A 17981-nucleotide genomic window follows, 5' to 3' on the forward strand; every position below is an offset into this window, starting at 1 on the left:
AACCAGATATTTTGTTTGCCAGTCTCACAGGGATGGGTGTATGACCCATTAGTTAATAACTAACATGTACAATGAAGGGTGTTTAAGTTAAAGGTTTCTGAAGTGCATGTCTATTATTGGTTCACTTAGATCTGCCAGAGAGTAACTCCTATATAGGCCATGATACTACTCACAGTATTCAATTACAGAAATAGCAATAACCTAAGCTTATTCTCTGAATAATACTGATCTACAGTGCCCTCTAGTGGGCTGTTTTGTGAATGTCCATGTTGAGAACCCAGCAAGGAGAACCCAGCAATGACAACCCATTGTTGGCTCAGCGGATATGGGCCATCTCCTCTAGGAAAGGGGTCTTCATGCAGCCACTGCAAATCTGGTCCATCCACAGGGGCACCTCATGCTGTAGAGGGATGTATAGGGGGTAGAAGGTATAGGAGAGGTCGTAATTTAGCACACAGCTGATGGAGGCCATGTTGAACAGGTTCTTTGTTCTTAGTCTGAAAAAAGGGGACATGGTCCTAGAAGAGGGAGAATATCATGTAAAGGACAGTATGTACCAAGGTTTAATTAGTGAGTGAAAGAATATAATAAAATATAACACTATTTTGTTCACTAGAGTTAGGGCCTCTTTACACTACACTACTTTGACGACACAAACTAGGTCCAGGAGAGATACTGTGTAAAGAGACAGATCTAGATTCAGATCCTTCCAGAGGTAGTGTGGGAGACATCTACACCACATACACCCCCCCCCCCCCACCCCCACCCTCTGAGTGGTACAGTGTAAAGACAGGCTCTCCCACACCACATGTCCCTGCAAGAATTACCTTAATACCAGTAGACAGCATTTTTATTCTGTTAGCTACATTGAAAATGAAAGGCTTTTAAAATAGCCACACATTTGTGAATCATTGCATTAATCAAGTGTGCAACACTATGTGCAATATGGTTTAGATGAGAAGCTCCTGTATAGTTTGAATTGCTGTCCTTATTTTGTTTGTCTATATACTATGGTATTTACAGTATTCTAATACTGAAGCAGGAATGTGGCTTTGGCCTCACCACATCCAAATCTGATGAAGAGAAATAGATCTCACAAAACATATTTTAATAATGTGCAGACACCCTTAGCTTCTGTCTTGGGTTTCACCTCTCAGCAGGCAGCATAAACATACGTTTCATAACTGTGTTCATATGACTTCAACATGTGTATAGTACATTGGTTCCTACTGTAGCTTACCATTATAATCATCAATCAAATCAAAGTTTATTGGTCGCATAAACAGATTTGCAGATGTTATCGCAGGTGCAGCGAAATGCTTATATTTCTAGCTCCTACAGTGCAGTAATATCTAGCAAAAACAATACACACATAATCCAAAAAGTTAAAAAAGTTTAATATCAGAACAAGCCATATCAGAACAAGCAATATAAGCATGAGCAATGTCAGTACATTAATGGTCTGTACATTAATAGAAAATGTGCATACAGTATTAATTATATAGGATAAACCATGACTAGAATACTGTATTCGGAAAGTATTCAGACCCCTTGACTTTTCCACATTTTGTTACATTACAGCCTTATTCTAAAATTAATTAAATACATAAATAGTTTCCCCCATCAATCTACACTCAATACCCCATAATGACAAAGTGAAAATAGCTTTTTAGAATTTTTTGCAAATGTATTAAAAATAAAAAACAGAAAGACAGGTGCATCCTGTTTCCATTGATCATCCTTGGGATGTTTCGACAACTTGATTGGAGTCCACCTGTGGTAAATTCAATTGATTGGACATGATTTGGAAAGGCACAGACCTGTCTATATAAGGTCCTACAGTTGACAGTGCATGTAAGAGTAAAAACCAAGCCATGAGGTCGAATGAATTGTTCGTAGAGACAGGATTGGGTCGAGGCACAGATCTGAGGAGGGGTACAAAAAATGTCTGCAGCATTGAAGGTCCTCAAGAACACAGTGGCCTCCATAATTCTGAAATGGAAGAAGTTTGGAACCACCAAGACTCTTCCAAGAGGTGGCTGCCCAGCCAAACCGAGCAATTGGGAGAGAAGGGCCTTGGTCAGGGAGGTGACCAAAAACCCGATGGTCACCCTGACAGAGCTCCAGAGTTCCTCTGTGGAGATGAAAGAACCTTCCAGAGGGACAACCATCTTTACAGCACTCCACCAATCAGGCATTTATAGTAGGGTGGCAAGACTGAAGCCACTCCTCAGTAAAAGGCACATGACAGCCCGCTTGGAGTTTGCCAAAAGGCACCTAAAGGACTCTGACCACGAGAAACAAGATTCTCTGGTCTGATGAAACCAAGATTGAACACTTTGACCTGAATGCCAAGCCTCAAGTCTGGAGGAAACCTGGCAACATCCCTACGGTGAAGCATGGTGCTGGCAGCATCATGCTGTGGGGATATTTTTCAGCGGCAGGGACTGGGAGACTAGTCAGGATCGAGGGAAAGATGAATGGAGCAAAGTACAGAGAGATCGTTGATGAAAACCTGCTCCAGAGCGCTCAGGACTTCAGACTGGGGCGAAGGTTCACCTTCCAACAGGACAACAACCCTAAGCACACAGTCAAGACAACGCAGGAGTGGCTTTGGGACAAGTCTCTGAATGTCCTTGAGTGGCCCAGCCAGAGCCCAGACTTGAACCCGATCGAACATCTCTGGAGAGACCTGAAAATAGCTGTGCAGCAACACTCCCCATCCAACCTGACAGAGTTTGAGAGAATCTGCAGAGAAGAATGGGAGAAACTCCCCAAATACAGGTGTGCCAAGCTTGTAGCATCATACCCAAGAATACTCTAGGCTGTTATCGATGCCAAAGGGTCTGAATAGTTATGTCGATGTGATATTTCAGTTTTATTTTTATTCATTTTTTGCAAACAACTCTAAGAATCTGTTTTTGCTTTGTCATTATGGGTTATTGTGTGTAGATTGATCAGGGGGGAAAAACGATTTAATCCATATTCTAATAGGGCTGTAAAAAAATTGGAAAGTCAAGGGGTCTGAATACTTTCCGAAATGCACTGTACATGTACAGTAACAGTATGTAAACATTGTTAAAGTGACCAGTGTTCCATGTCTCTATATACATGGTGAGATAAAAGATTCACTCACAGCCAAGTCACTATAGAGACGGTCCCCAAAGTAGAGCACACTGGACCCTCTCCAGCCTCTCAGCCTCAGAAAGTCATACAGAACACAACCAAATGTCTCTGTATGATGTTCATGGGGGGGATTAGGTCACAAGCATTGTAGTTTAATAGTGAAGGTGTTCAGACTTGTTTGTAGATGTGTCCTTTGTCCAGACTGTTTATTTTGTCCCGCTAGAGGTCCCCATTTCCATCTAAGCGTCTAAATGGTCTGTGAGAGGGCCAACATTGGACAGCAATTTGAATATGGTTCCAATAAACACATGACAACATGGCAAATAAAAACACTTCATACTCACTTCACAGTCATTGAAGAAGTGTGATTTGTCTGCCTGAACAATGACCCCGTCAAAGAAGTCCCTCCAGTCTTTCCCCACCATGTACCTCATGCCTTTATCCCTACAATCAGAGTAATCATAGTGATTGGTCCAATCTTACGGAGAAAGCAACAGAGTGGTGTCTCGTTCCATTCATCAAAATACACGGTGCTCACTGTGAATGACATATGCTCGTGCTTACTCTTCCCATTCAGCAATACTGTTCTGACTGAATGATACTTCGGTGTTTGTGCTTCCGCTATCAATCATGTTCGGTATTTATGAAAAATAAGTGGTTGACATTAGGAGAATTACTCATCCTCTTTAATGATCCATCCTAATTGTGGTCAATTTACCATCAAATCAATATGTCATCCAAACCAACATATGACCCTGGGTCTTCATCCTCAGAAGGACACTCACACAAAGCTGAAGGGGCTGTTGGTGATGAGGAACAGTTTCTTCCCATGGCTGACCAGGCTTTGCAGAAAAGCATAATGCTCGTCCACTCGCAGAATGTACTTCTCTATGGAGGGTGGAAGACGAGGGAAATGTACACAACAACATCAACAACGACAACAATTCAAACTTTTACATTTTGCAGGCGTAAAAAAGAAAAGGTGTTTGACTGGACATCACAAACAGAATCCAACATTGCTCACCCAGATCTTGCATGATCCATTTGTACATGTAACCTTTGATGTGAACCATTCCAATGGCTTCCTGAGGATAAAAACATCAATGTTTCCGTATGCCTTTAAGGAGCACAAACAGTAAGTGCACATAAATATACTTAAATTCAGCTACAGTATGTACCCATAGAAAATGATCAATTCAACATGCTTATACTCAGGTTTTGAATATCACGCTCTCTACTCCGACCCAGTCTAATTGATGAGGGAGGATATAGAGAGCTAGATCTCGTCTTTCTCTGGCAGACAAAGTGAATCTGAGCGGGACAAACTGTATCCTAAACCCTTTCACCCCAGTGTGGAATGAGAACAGCTATTGTTCCAGAGTCCACACGTCTGAATCCCTGGCAACCTCTCTCTAGGTGGACAGACAGCTGAACCTGCTGGTGAACATCCCCACTGTGCCCAAAGGGTCAAATGAACCGGGCAGAGGGTTTAGAAAACCAGCAAGAGGGAGTGAAAGAACATTACACAGGGTGAGAAAGGGCATGAGAAACAGGCATTGTGCTGAGACACTCACTGAGACATCTTTGATGAGGTGCTCAGGATCGTACTCAATGTCGTTGAAGATGAAGAAATCATTGGCCACAGCCAGGAGGGTCATCTCTGGGATGGAGAAGATGTTCATGAACTGCTTCCCTGAGATCCTATGGACAATTACAAGTCAACTACTTACTGTATGCTTATAAACCCTCAGTTTTGTATGGTTATAAACACACTCGTCAACATATTACTATGGCTCTAAAATTGGGTGTGATTAGCAAGAAATGCAGTTACAAAATGGGTATTAAAGACTTATTTCTAAACATGATATTACCACCCGGTGCTTCTAGCTCTAATGAGGCACCATGTTTGGAACCAGTCTTTCCAAGGAGGAAAAAATGAAACCAGTGCCCACAGTGAGCGAGGCCTGTACACAGAGCTAATCCCTAATTTATGAATACAGAGAGCCCAGTACCAGACCCAGAGGATTGTGGGTAGTGTGGGCATACAGTATGTTTGAGATGGAAGATTAGGAGGCAGGGGAAGCATGTTGTGCTTCCTCCACAGGGAGGCATTCAATAGACATAGAAGAATGTGAACCTGAGTGAAAACATCAAAGCCCCAGGTCTTACAGACTGAACCTGATGAACAAAAACTCCCTGCTGGAACAAAGTGCTCCACTCACTCAATTTGCAAGTTACGGGAAAGTCCATGGTACAAATGTCGCCTAACCTTCCAAAATTCAAAAGACGCCAACACCTGCGAAATTGTGATTTGTCCAAAGTACCGGAACTAACGTTGCGCGTTACCTCACGCATCCCGATGTATCATGAATGATCTACGGTACCATTTATGTTTATGTAGTCTGTCTGTAGAATTCACTGATCTGGTGTAGGGGGACATGGTGGGTAGCCCCACAGAGCCTCAGGACCTCACCTAGGGTCACAGTTTTAGTACCAAACAAATATACAGTACCAATCAAAAGTTTGGACACACCCACTCATTACAGGGTTCTTTATTTTTACTATATTCTGCATTGTAGAATAATAGTGAAGACATCATGTAGTAACCAAAAAAAGTGTTAAACAAATCAAAATATATTTTATATTTGAGATTCTTCAAAGTAGCCACCCTTTGCCTTGATGACAGGTTTGCACAATCTTGGCATTATCTCAACCAGCTTCACCTGGAATGCTTTTCCAACAGTCTTGGAGTTCCCACATATGCTGAGACCTTGATGCCTGCTTTTCCTTCACTCTGCGGTCAAACTCATCCCAAACCATCTCAATTGGGTTGAGGTTGGGTGATTGTGGAGGCCAGGTAATCTGATGCAGCAAACCATCACTCTCCTTCTTGGTCAAATAGCCCTTACACAGCCTGGAGGTGTGTTGGGTCATTGTCCTTTTGAAAAACCAATGATAGCAGGACTAATCGCAAACCAGATGGGATGGCGTATCGCTGCAGAATGCTGTGGTAGCCATGCTGGTTGTGTGCCTTGAATTCTAAATAAATCACTGACAGTGTCATCAGCAAAGTACCCTCACAACTCCTCCTCCATGCTTCACAGTGGGAACTACACATGCAGAGATAATCCGTTCACCTACTCTGCGTCTCACAAAGACACAGCGTTTGGAACCAAAAATCACAAATGTGAACTAATCAGACCAAAGGACAGATTTCCACCGGTCTAATGTCCATTGCTCATGTTTCTTGGCCCAAGCAAGTTTCTTATTGGTGTCCTTTAGTTGTGGTTTCTTGGCAGCAATTCGACCATGAAGGCCTGATTCACACAGTCTCCTTGAACAGTTGATGTTGAGATGTGTCTGTTACTTGAACTCTGAAGCATTTATTTGGGCTTCAATTTCTGAGGCTGATAACTCTAATAAACGTATCCTCTGCCGCAGAGGTAACTGGGTCTTCGTTTCCTGTGGCGGTCCTCGTGAGAGCCAGTTGCATCATAGCGCTTGATGGTTTTTGCGACTGCACTTGTAGAACCTTTTTAAGTTCTTGAGATTTTGCGGATTGACTGACCTTCATGTCTTAAAGTAATGATGGACTGTTGTTTCTCTTTGATTATTTTAGTTGTTATTGCCATGATATGGACTTTGTCTTTTACCAAATAGGGATATCTTCTGTATTCCACCCCTACCTTGTCACAACACAACTGATTGGCTCAAACACATTAAGGAAAGAAAGTCCATAAATTAACTTTTAACAAGGCACACTTGTTAATTGAAATGCATTCCAGGTAACTACCTCATGAAGCTGGTTGAGAGAATGCCAAGAGTGTGCAAAGTTGTCATCAAGGCCAAGAGTGTCTACTTTGAAGATATATTTTGATTTGTTTTTTTTTGGTTACTACATGACTACATATGTGTTCTTTCTGTTAGGGTTGCGTCAATCAAATCTGGTATCAGGATAGAATGCGACACGGAGTCACTAAATATGTTCTATGACTTTTTATTATAGTGAAGCGATAAATGGTAAATGCAATTTTCATATATACGGGTTCACTGTATCACCACGCAGGCCAAAGCAGAGAACTAACTTATTCTTACAAAGTTCTTCTTATATATTCTGACAGAAATAGTTCCCGCTTCTGAGCTGGCCTGTCAGAGTAGAGGCTGAGTGTGGTTTAGACTTACTCAGCCTATCGTTGGCGCACAGGCTGGTCCCAGCCCCCAGGCGCTCCAGCTGTCCGGCGTTGCAGATTACCTCATTGTTTTCTATGCATGTGTCAATAGCTCAACATACTGTTCCTGCTCAAGGTTAACCACAGCCTTCCCGCTAGTCACACCATATGTTGCAAAATGTTACTTCCAGCACACACAGACACCCCCATTATAGGCCAAGCATATTTTCAACCCTCACATAGTTTTGATGTCTTCACTAATATTCTACAATGTAGAAAATAGTAAAAATAAAGAAAAACCCTGGAATGAGTAGGTGTTTCCAAACTTTTGACAGGTAAAATATATATATACAGTGGGGCAAAAAAGTATTTAGTCAGCCACCAATTGTGCAAGTTCTCCCACAGGTTGTGGACAGGTGTCTTTTATACTGATAACAAGTTCAAACAGGTGCCATTAATACAGGTAACGAGTGGAGGACAGAGGAGCATCTTAAAGAAGAAGGTACAGGTCTGTGAGAGCCAGAAATCTTGCTTGTTTGTAGGTGACCAAATACTTATTTTCCACCATAATTTGCAAATAAATTCATTAAAAATCCTACAATGTGATTTTCTGGATTTTCTTTTCTCATTTTGTCTGTCATAGTTGAAGTGTACCTATGATGAAAATTACAGGCCTCTCTCATCTTTTTAAGTGGGAGAACTTGCACAATTGGTGGCTGACTAAATACTTTTTTGCCCCACTGTATATATATTTTACCTTAATTTTATCAGGGAGTCATACTGAGACCAAGGTCTATTTTACAAATGAGCCCTGAACTACATAAATAACAGAAAATACACACATCAAAATATAAATACAAAATGCAAGCAGAAAAAAAACAGTCATAAAAACAGACACATTCATCAGTAAAAAGGTCAATCAGCTTCCTGAATTGGTCTAGAGGCTTAGAATTGAAAGGGTCTCCATTCAAGTCAATGATGGCATAATTGGTGGACTGGCATCCATTTTCAGTGTACCCATGCCTAGGTTTAAGATGACAAACGTTAAGACAACGAAATTCTAATATCCCAATACTCTTTGCAACAATGGGACCAGCTATGCTTGTTAGCAACAGCGCTGGCAGTTAGCAATGCCGCTGGTGCCAAACCTGTAGATTTTCGACCTAGACCCATGCCAGGAAGTAGAGCAGGAAGTGTACCCTTCAATCTGTGCTGTGATTTGTTGAGTCAACTCAACTGACATTACAAAAAATACATTCCATTACATGAGTCACATCAGTTAGCATCATTTGAATGAACATTCTACTTTATTAACATGGCAACCCAGCATCAGTTTAAGAACATTCCAAAATACCCTGGAAATGATTGCATCATAATACCAGGCAGCCATTCAAACCAAATCAAATCAAATTTATTTATATAGCCCTTCGTACATCAGCTAATATCTCGAAGTGCTGTACAGAAAGCCAGCCTAAAACCCCAAACAGCAAGCAATGCAGTTGTAGAAGCACGGTGGCTAGGAAAAACTCCCTAGAAAGGCCAAATCCTAGGAAGAAACCTAGAGAGGAACCAGGCTATGAGGGGTGGCTAGTCCTCTTCTGGCTGTGCCGGGTGGAGATTATAACAGAACATGGCCAAGATGTTCAAATGTTCATAAATGACCAGCATGGTCAAATAATAATAATCACAGTAGTTATCGAGGGTGTAGCAAGTCAGCACCTCAGGAGTAAATGTCAGTTGGCTTTTCATAGCCGATCATTAAGAGTATCTCTACCGCTCCTGCGGTCTCTAGAGAGTTGAAAACAGCAGGTCTGGGACAGGAAGCACGTCCGGTGGACAGGTCAGGGTTCCATAGACGCAGGCAGAACAGTTGAAACTGGAACAGCAGCAAGGCCAGGTGGACTGGGAACAGCAAGGAGTCATCATGCCCGGTAGTCCTGACGGGCTCAGGTCCTCCGAGAGAGAGAAAGAAAGAGAGAAGGAGAGAATTAGAGAGAGCATACTTAAATTCACACAGGACACCGGATAAGACAGGAGAAGTACTCCAGATATAACAAACTGACCCTAGCCCCCCGACACATAAACTACTGGAGCATAAATACTGGAGGCTGAGACAGGAGGGGTCAGGAGACACTGTGGCCCCATCCGATGATACCCCCGGACAGGGCCAAACAGGAAGGATATAACCCCACCCACTTTGCCAAAGCACAGCCCCCGCACCACTAGAGGGATAACTTCAACCACCAACTTACAATCCTGAGACAAGGCCGAGTATAGCCCACAAAGATCTCCGCCACGGCACAAACCAAGGGGGGGCGCCAACCCAGACAGGAAGATCACGTCAGTGACTCAACCCACTCAAGTGACGCACCCCTCCTAGGGACGGCATGAAAGAGCACCAGTAAGCCAGTGACTCAGCCCCTGTAATAGGGTTAGAGGCAGAGAATCCCAGTGGAGAGAGGGGAACCGGCCAGGCAGAGACAGCAAGGGCGGTTCGTTGCTCCAGAGCCTTTCCGTTCACCTTCACACTCCTGGGCCAGACTACACTCAATCATATGACCTACTGAAGAGATAAGTCTTCAGTAAAGACTTAAAGGTGGAGACCGAGTCTGCGTCTCTCACATGGGTAGGCAGACCATTCCATAAAAATGGAGATCTATAGGAGAAAGCCCTGCCTCCAGCTGTTTGCTTAGAAATTCTAGGGACAATTAGGAGGCCTGCGTCTTGTGACCGTAGTGTACGTGTAGGTATGTACGGCAGGATCAACTCGGAAAGATAGGTAGGAGCAAGCCCATGTAACGCTTTGTAAGTTAACAGTAAAACCTTGAAATCAGCCCTTGCCTTAACAGGAAGCCAGTGTAGCGAAGCTAGCACTGGAGCAATATGATCAAGTTTTTTGGTTCTAGTCAGGATTCTAGCAGCTGTATTTAGCACTAACTGAAGTTTATTTAGTGCTTTATCCGGGTAGCCGGAAAGTAGAGCATTGCAGTAGTCTAACCTAGAAGTAACAAAAGCATGGATAAATTTTTCTGCATCATTTTTGGACAGAAAGTTTCTGATTTTTGCAATGTTACGTAGATGGAAAAAAGCTGTCCTTGAAACAGTCTTGATATGTTCGTCAAAAGAGAGATCAGGGTCCAGAGTAACGCCGAGGTCCTTCACAGTTTTATTTGAGACGACTTTACAACCATCAAGATTAATTGTCAGATTCAACAGAAGATCTCTTTGTTTCTTGGGACCTAGAACAAGCATCTCTGTTTTGTCCGAGTTTAAAAGTAGAAAAAGTTTGCAACCATCCACTTCCTTATGTCTGAAACACAGGCTTCTAGCGAGGGTAATTTGGGGCTTCACCATGTTTCATTGAAATGTACAGCTGTGTGTCATCCACATATCAGTGAAAGTTAACATTATGTTTTCGAATGACATCCCCAAGAGGTAAAATATATAGTGAAAACAATAGTGGTCCTAAAACGGAACCTTCAGGAACACCGAAATGTACAGTTGATTTGTCAGAGGACAAACCATTCACAGAAACTGATATCTTTCCGACAGATAAGATCTAAACCAGGCCAGAACTTGTCCGTGTAGACCAATTTGGGTTTCCAATCTCTCCAAAAGAATGTGGTGATCTATGGTATCAAAGGCAGCACTAAGGTCTAGTAGCACGAGGACAGATGCAGAGCCTCGGTCTGACGCCATTAAAAGGTCATTTACCACCTTCACAAGTGCAGTCTCAGTGCTATGATGGGGTCTAAAACCAGACTGAAGCATTTTGTATACATTGTTTGTCTTCAGGAAGGCAGTGAGTTGCTGCGCAACAGCTTTTTCAAAATGTTTTGAGAGGAATGGAAGATTCGATATAGGCCGATAGTTTATATTTTCTCGGTCAAGTTTTGGCTTTTTCAAGAGAGGCTTTATTACTGCCACTTTTAGTGAGTTTGGTACACATCCGGTGGATAGAGAGCCGTTTATTATGTTCAACATAGGAGGGCCAAGTACATGAAGCAGCTCTTTCAATAGTTTAGTTGGAATAGGATCCAGTATGCAGCTTGAAGGTTTAGAGGCCATGATTATTTTCATAATTGTGTCAAGAGATATAGTACTAAAACACTTAAGTGTCTCTCTTGATCCTAGGTCCTGGCAGAGTTGTGCAGACTCAGGACAGCTGAGCTTTGGAGGAATACGCAGATTTAAAGAGGAGTCCGTAATTTGCTTTCTAATGATCATGATCTTTTCCTCAAAGAAGTTCATGAATTTATTACTGCTGAAGTGAAAGCCATCCTCACTTGGGGAATGCTGCTTTTTAGTTAGCTTTGCGACAGTATCAAAAATAAATTTTGGATTGTTCTTATTTTCCTCAATTAAGTTGGAAAAGTAGGATGATCGAGCAGCAGTGAGGGCTCTTCGATACTGCACGGTACTGTCTTTCCAAGCTAGTCGGAAGACTTCCAGTTTGGTGTGGCGCTATTTCCGTTCCAATTTTCTGGAAGCTTGCTTCAGAGCTCGGGTATTTTCTGTATACCAGGGAGCTAGTTTCTTATGACAAATGTTTTTAGTTTTTATGGGTGCAACTGCATCTAGGGTATTGCGCAAGGTTAAATTGAGTTCCTCAGTTAGGTGGTTAACTGATTTTTGTCCTCTGACGTCCTTGGGTAGGCAGAGGGAGTCTGGAAGGGCATCAAGGAATCTTTGTGTTGTCTGAGAATTTATAGCACGACTTTTGATGCTCCTTGGTTGGGGTCTGAGCAGATTATTTGTTGCGATTTCAAACGTAATAAAATGGTGGTCCGATAGTCCAGGATTATGAGGAAAAACATTAAGATCTACAACATTTATTCCATGGGACAAAACTAGGTCCAGAGTATGACTGTGGCAGTGAGTAGGTCCAGAGACATGTTGGACAAAACCCACTGAGTCGATGATGGCTCCAAAAGCCTTTTGGAGTGGGTCTGTGGACTTTTCCATGTGAATATTAAAATCACCAAAAATTAGAATATTATCTGCTATGACTACAAGGTCCGATAGGAATTCAGGGAACTCAGTGAGTAACGCTGTATATGGCCCAGGAGGCCTGTAAACAGTAGCTATAAAAAGTGATTGAGTAGGCTGCATAGATTTCATGACTAGAAGCTCAAAAGACGAAAACGTCATTTTGTTTTTGTAAATTGAAATTTGCTATCGTAAATGTTAGCAACACCTCCGCCTTTGCGGGATGCACGGGGGATATGGCCACTAGTGTAACCAGGAGGTGAGGCCTCATTTAACACAGTAAATTCATCAGGCTTAAGCCATGTTTCAGTCAGGCCAATCACATCAAGATTATGATCAGTGATTAGTTCATTGACTATAACTGCTTTTGAAGTGAGGGATCTAACATTAAGTAGCCCTATTTTGAGATGTGAGGTATCACGATCTCTTTCAATAATGGCAGGAATGGAGGAGGTCTTTATCCTAGTGAGATTGCTAAGGCGAACACCGCCATGTTTAGTTTTGCCCAACCTAGGTCGAGGCACAGACACAGTCTCAATGGGGATAGCTGAGCTGACTACACTGACTATGCTAGTGGCAGACTCCACTAAGCTGGCAGGCTGGCTAACAGCCTGCTGCCTGGCCTGCACCCTATTTCATTGCGGAGCTAGAGGAGTTAGAGCCCTGTCTATGTTGGTAGATAAGATGAGAGCACCCCTCCAGCTAGGATGGAGTCCGTCACTCCTCAGCAGGTCAGGCTTGGTCCTGTTTGTGGGTGAGTCCCAGAAAGAGGGCCAATTATCTACAAATTCTATCTTTTGGGAGGGGCAGAAAACAGTTTTCAACCAGCGATTGAGTTGTGAGACTCTGCTGTAGAGCTCATCACTCCCCCTAACTGGGAGGGGGCCAGAGAAAATTACTCGATGCCGACACATCTTTCTAGCTGATTTAGACGCTGAAGCTATGTTGCGCTTGGTGACCTCTGACTGTTTCATCCTAACATCGTTGGTGCCGACGTGGATAACAATATCTCTATACTCTCTACACTCGCCAGTTTTAGCTTTAGCCAGCACCATCTTCAGATTAGCCTTAACGTCGGTAGCCCTGCCCCCTGGTAAACAGTGTATGATCGCTGGGTGATTCGTTTTAAGTCTAATACTGCGGGGAATGGAGTCGCCAACGACTAGGGTTTTCAATTTGTCAGAGCTAATGGTGGGAAGCTTCGGCGTCTCAGACCCCGTAACGGGAGGAGTAGAGACAAGAGAAGACTCGGCCTCAGACTCCGACTCGCTACTTAATGGGGAAAACCGGTTGAAAGTTTCTGTCGGCTGAATGAGCGACACCAGTTGAGCATTCCTACAGCATTTCCCTCCAGAAGCCATGAGAAAGTTGTCCGGCTGCGGGGACTGTGCGGGGGGGATTTATACTACTATCTGTACTTACTGGTGGCACAGACGCTGTTTCATCCTTTCCTACACTGAAATTACCCTTGCCTAACGATTGCGTCTGAAGCTGGGCTTGCAGCACAGCTATCCTCGCCATAAGGCGATCGTTCTCCTGTATATTATGAGTACAGCGACTGCAATTAGAAGGCATCATGTTAATGTTACTACTTAGCTTCGGCTGTTGAAGGTGCTGACGAACCATGTCCAGATAAAGCGTCCGGAGTGAAAAAGTTGAATGAGGGAATAAAGTTGTGAGGGAAAAACAAAAAATATAAACGGTAATTAAAAAGTAAAAACCGTAAAGTTGTCAGCTAGCAAAGTAAGGTGGCAACAAAATGCACAGCAACACGTCTGCAAGTTCAAGAGGAAGGGACACACAATCAGCCAAACAATTACCATTGTGAGTGTACCCATGAGTTCACCAGTGAAATTGCCAGGGTTAGAGTTTCAAGCATGTTATATTCATTATATTTATATGTTTAGTACACTGACTGACCCATACATTGCAGAGTGTTATTCACCTACCCATAAACAGAACTCACTGATACACAGTCCCCAGCTGAATGTAATGGAAAGCATCTATCTTCATCAGGAGACCATGGGGAGGACAAAACAGTACTGTAAACCCATGGTACCTTGAGATTATATGTTTAAATAAGGTCAGAGCGATATATTAGAGGCATAATTGCTGTATGATGTTTACCTTTTGAATATCATAGTGAAGACCCTATGCAGCGAAGTTTGGGATGTAGTAATATAGGCGGATACCTTCAGGATACTGTCAAACAAGAGCAGAAAATGATCAGTATGTGTTAGTGTATTGGCAGTTAAGTTAGAGCACACAAACCTTGTAGTGCTTGATGAGGAAGTCTGGCAGTGTTATAGATCATATTGTTGAGGGCGTTGGAGTAGAAGGCCATGGTGTAGTCATAGTCAAACCCATAGATGTCCACCTCCGCCAGGCTGACCTCATTGTTTGCATAGATAGTGGAGGTGTTGAGCAGGTTACACACACATCTGGTGGGATCAGGTCTGGGGAGAGACGGCACAGAGACATATTAGAGAGACAACATAGTAGACTGATACTGTGTTTAGGATATCTCAATCAGCATCAGAGATTACATAAACAGTGTTCCTTCTGGGCCTCCCGAGTGGCGCAGCGGCGCCACTACAGCCCCAGGTTCGATCCCAGTCTGTGTCACAGCCGACCGTGACTGGGAGACCCATGAGGCAGCGCACAATTAGCCCAGCATTGTCCGGGTTAGGGGAGGGTTTGGCCGGCCGGGATTTCCTTGTCCCATCGTGCTCTAGTGTCTCCTTGTGGTGGGCCAAGCTCCTGCAAGCTGACTTTGGTCGACAGTTGTATGGTATTTCCTCCGACACACTGGTGCAGCTGGCTTCCGGGTTAAGCGAGCAGTGTGTCAAGAAGCGGTGCGGCTTGGTAGGGTCGTGTTACGGAGGACGCTTGGCTCTCAACCTTCCCACTCCCGATTCCATACGGGAGTTGCAGCGATGGGACAAGATATCACGAAAAAGGGGTACAAGTATCCTTGCACAAGATATAGTCGCGGCACAAATCTAAGGTTGCTACCCAAGCAAGCTCGTCGTTCGTTCTATCGGTTCGGTTGCCAGAGACTTGACCCAGTCGTTCAGTCTTTTGTTCTGCATCTATGGATGTGTGTTAGTCATTCGTTCTAAATGTTCCATTGCCATAAAGGCTGGCAACATTCTTCTCCCTTGCTTGCTAGCCAACTACGGCTAATTTACAGTCACGTCAAAAAGTGCAGCCAGAATAACAGCAAAGTAGCTGCATTTGCATAAACTGTTTTCTAGTGACATTTATTTGGATACATGCATAACAATGAGCTAATGAGGCACGATTTCACCTGGCATAGAAAATGTTCTCACTCGTCAGGACACTGTTGTTCAGAGGAGCTAACAAACACCTCAGCTAACACAATATCTTCAAACTGAAGCTGGAAAGACTGCAAACTAGCTGCACTTTGATTCATTTAACATTTCTTTGTATATATCCATAAAAATGATGCCAGCTGATTCATGATATCTACTGGCTGAGAAACGCTGCCTGCGTGCCTGGTTGAGCTGATGAGACAGGGGATTGCACAGTCAGATGGAACAGAGTAAATAGACATTTTATTTAGCCAGTGGTAACTTGTGGAATAGACACCAGCTGGAATGCAGTTTTAACCAATCAGCAATCAGGATTAGTCCCACCATTTGTATAAATGTAAATAGACCTTTGCCCTATATGGATCTGTGCCATTTACTTTGAACTGGACTGTGTTTACAGCTGTGGTCGTGAGTAGATGGGCTTTTTTTGTTTTTTAGATGAAAGCAAGAGCTGCATGTAGCAAAATATGCACATTTTGTTCATACCCTATGCTAGTTAGTGAGTTATTAGCCCAGTTATTGTTTTTGATGGTAGGCCTACATTATGATCAAATATCCCCATTAGCCTACCTGGCCACTGTCAAAACTGTAACTTAAAGCAGGTAGAGCCTCAGTGTTTACAGTCAACGTGCTCTGGAAGTTGCACAGAATTTTCAAAGACCTGAAATTTGCTCAGTGCCAAATGGAACAACGGACATAACTACAGCTTTATACGATTTAAGGACTTACATTTTCAGTACTAATCAGTTTGAGGTGCTGCCAACCGGAGTGCACAATGACTATGTACCTGAAGCAAAGAACAAAGTTTAGGCAAGCAACAACAGGATTACAGGGAATCATATGGGGTAAGACATTTCAAATACTGTACAGGATTTGAAGAGGCAAATTTACTTTTGCCCACACACAAAAATAAAAAGCATAATGTGTTTATAAGATAGATCACTGGACCAAAAAGATTAGCAAAATTACTGACTTATTTTGTGTGAATTGTAAGGATTTCAACAATGCATCTTTTTTTTGTGCTCCGTTATTCCTGAGCAATCATATCAGTTACACAGCAAACACAGACTCAGATTAAAAAGACCCCCCACATTCTGAAATTGCATTTATATCCCCCCCCCCCGTTTTATAATTGGAATGTGACACAAAACGAGGCAACATTGTACTTTAGGCCCATGTGGAAGCCTCCGAGCAGTCGGGTAGGCTGTTTAGTGTTCATCCTAAATGATCATTTAAAAAATATATATATATTCCCCCCCACTTCTAAAACCAAAGTAGCACCCCTGGGTTTTGCTGTGTGTGTGCTGACATAATGATGCTATAATCTAGTGACCAGCCAATGAAACAAAATATGCAATCATATGGCTAGTGGGTAAATGAGAAAGTGTGTCAGAGACCAGACCATAGTCCTGAGGTTGTTTTGATATTCCCTGGATGAGTGTTGGTTTCAACAATTTCATTTTCTCAGAACAAGACTAATGACTGACAGGACTGCCATCCAGCTGTCATGTTTGACCCACTTTCAAACCTAAAGATGAACTGTTACAGCACTAGTCTAGAAGAGGATGAACTGATACGATCCTTGTGCATATTGTCTTCAACCGACAGATGACAAAACTCACATCAGTAGCTGATGGGGAGTACTGAATCCTTCCCCATCAGCACCCAAATGGCTCTAGTTGCACATTGTAAGCAATGTATGACACCATAAGTGGATGCACATTACAAATGATGGGAATCCCTTAAAGTTTAGCCTACCTGACAGAGAGTGATAGGGGGATTTCTGACAAAGGAAAACTAAGTTCACGCTACCACTTATCGTTTCATCTCATTACAACGTGCCCATAGGTATGTCCTATGATCTGCTTTTGGGTCGGTGGAGGAGTACGATCGGCCGGACATGGCTCCTTGGGACGCTTCTTGCCTCCAACCTAATGTCTGAGCTGCAGGTGTTGAAGAAGCAGCAGGTAAAGGTATCGTTGCCGACCTGTAATTTACTTCACAGCTTTGATCTTTACATTTCTTCTCTCCATTAGTTCAACCATTTTCCTAAATGCACGGCCCAGTGCGGTATCCACTTTTTTGCAGGTTATTCTAAGAAAAAAACGTCAGAACCAATGCATACAAATATACCGGTATTGTTTACAATTACTATAAAAAGGAACTTCAATGAATTTGCCAGCTGATTACAAATAATACTTTTTTTCTGCTGATATAACAGGTTTAACTTCACTCTACGCACCCGGTATAGGGAGAAGGGCCTGGAGTTAATTGAACCAATCACAATAAGTTGGGCAAATCCAACGGAGTAGATACAATGTAACAAATGAAACGTCAAATAAATTGGACACAACTTGCTTCA

General features: G+C 42.9%; 1 pseudogene; it reads right to left on the reverse strand.

Annotated features, from left to right (window-relative positions):
- Positions 1-316: 316 nt before the first annotated feature.
- Positions 317-17581, reverse strand: LOC139556861 (5'-nucleotidase domain-containing protein 2-like; annotated as a pseudogene).
- Positions 17582-17981: the final 400 nt, after the last annotated feature.

Source organism: Salvelinus alpinus, chromosome 28 (assembly GCF_045679555.1).
Source record: "Salvelinus alpinus chromosome 28, SLU_Salpinus.1, whole genome shotgun sequence".
In the NCBI taxonomy this organism is placed as follows: Eukaryota; Metazoa; Chordata; class Actinopteri; order Salmoniformes; family Salmonidae; genus Salvelinus; species Salvelinus alpinus.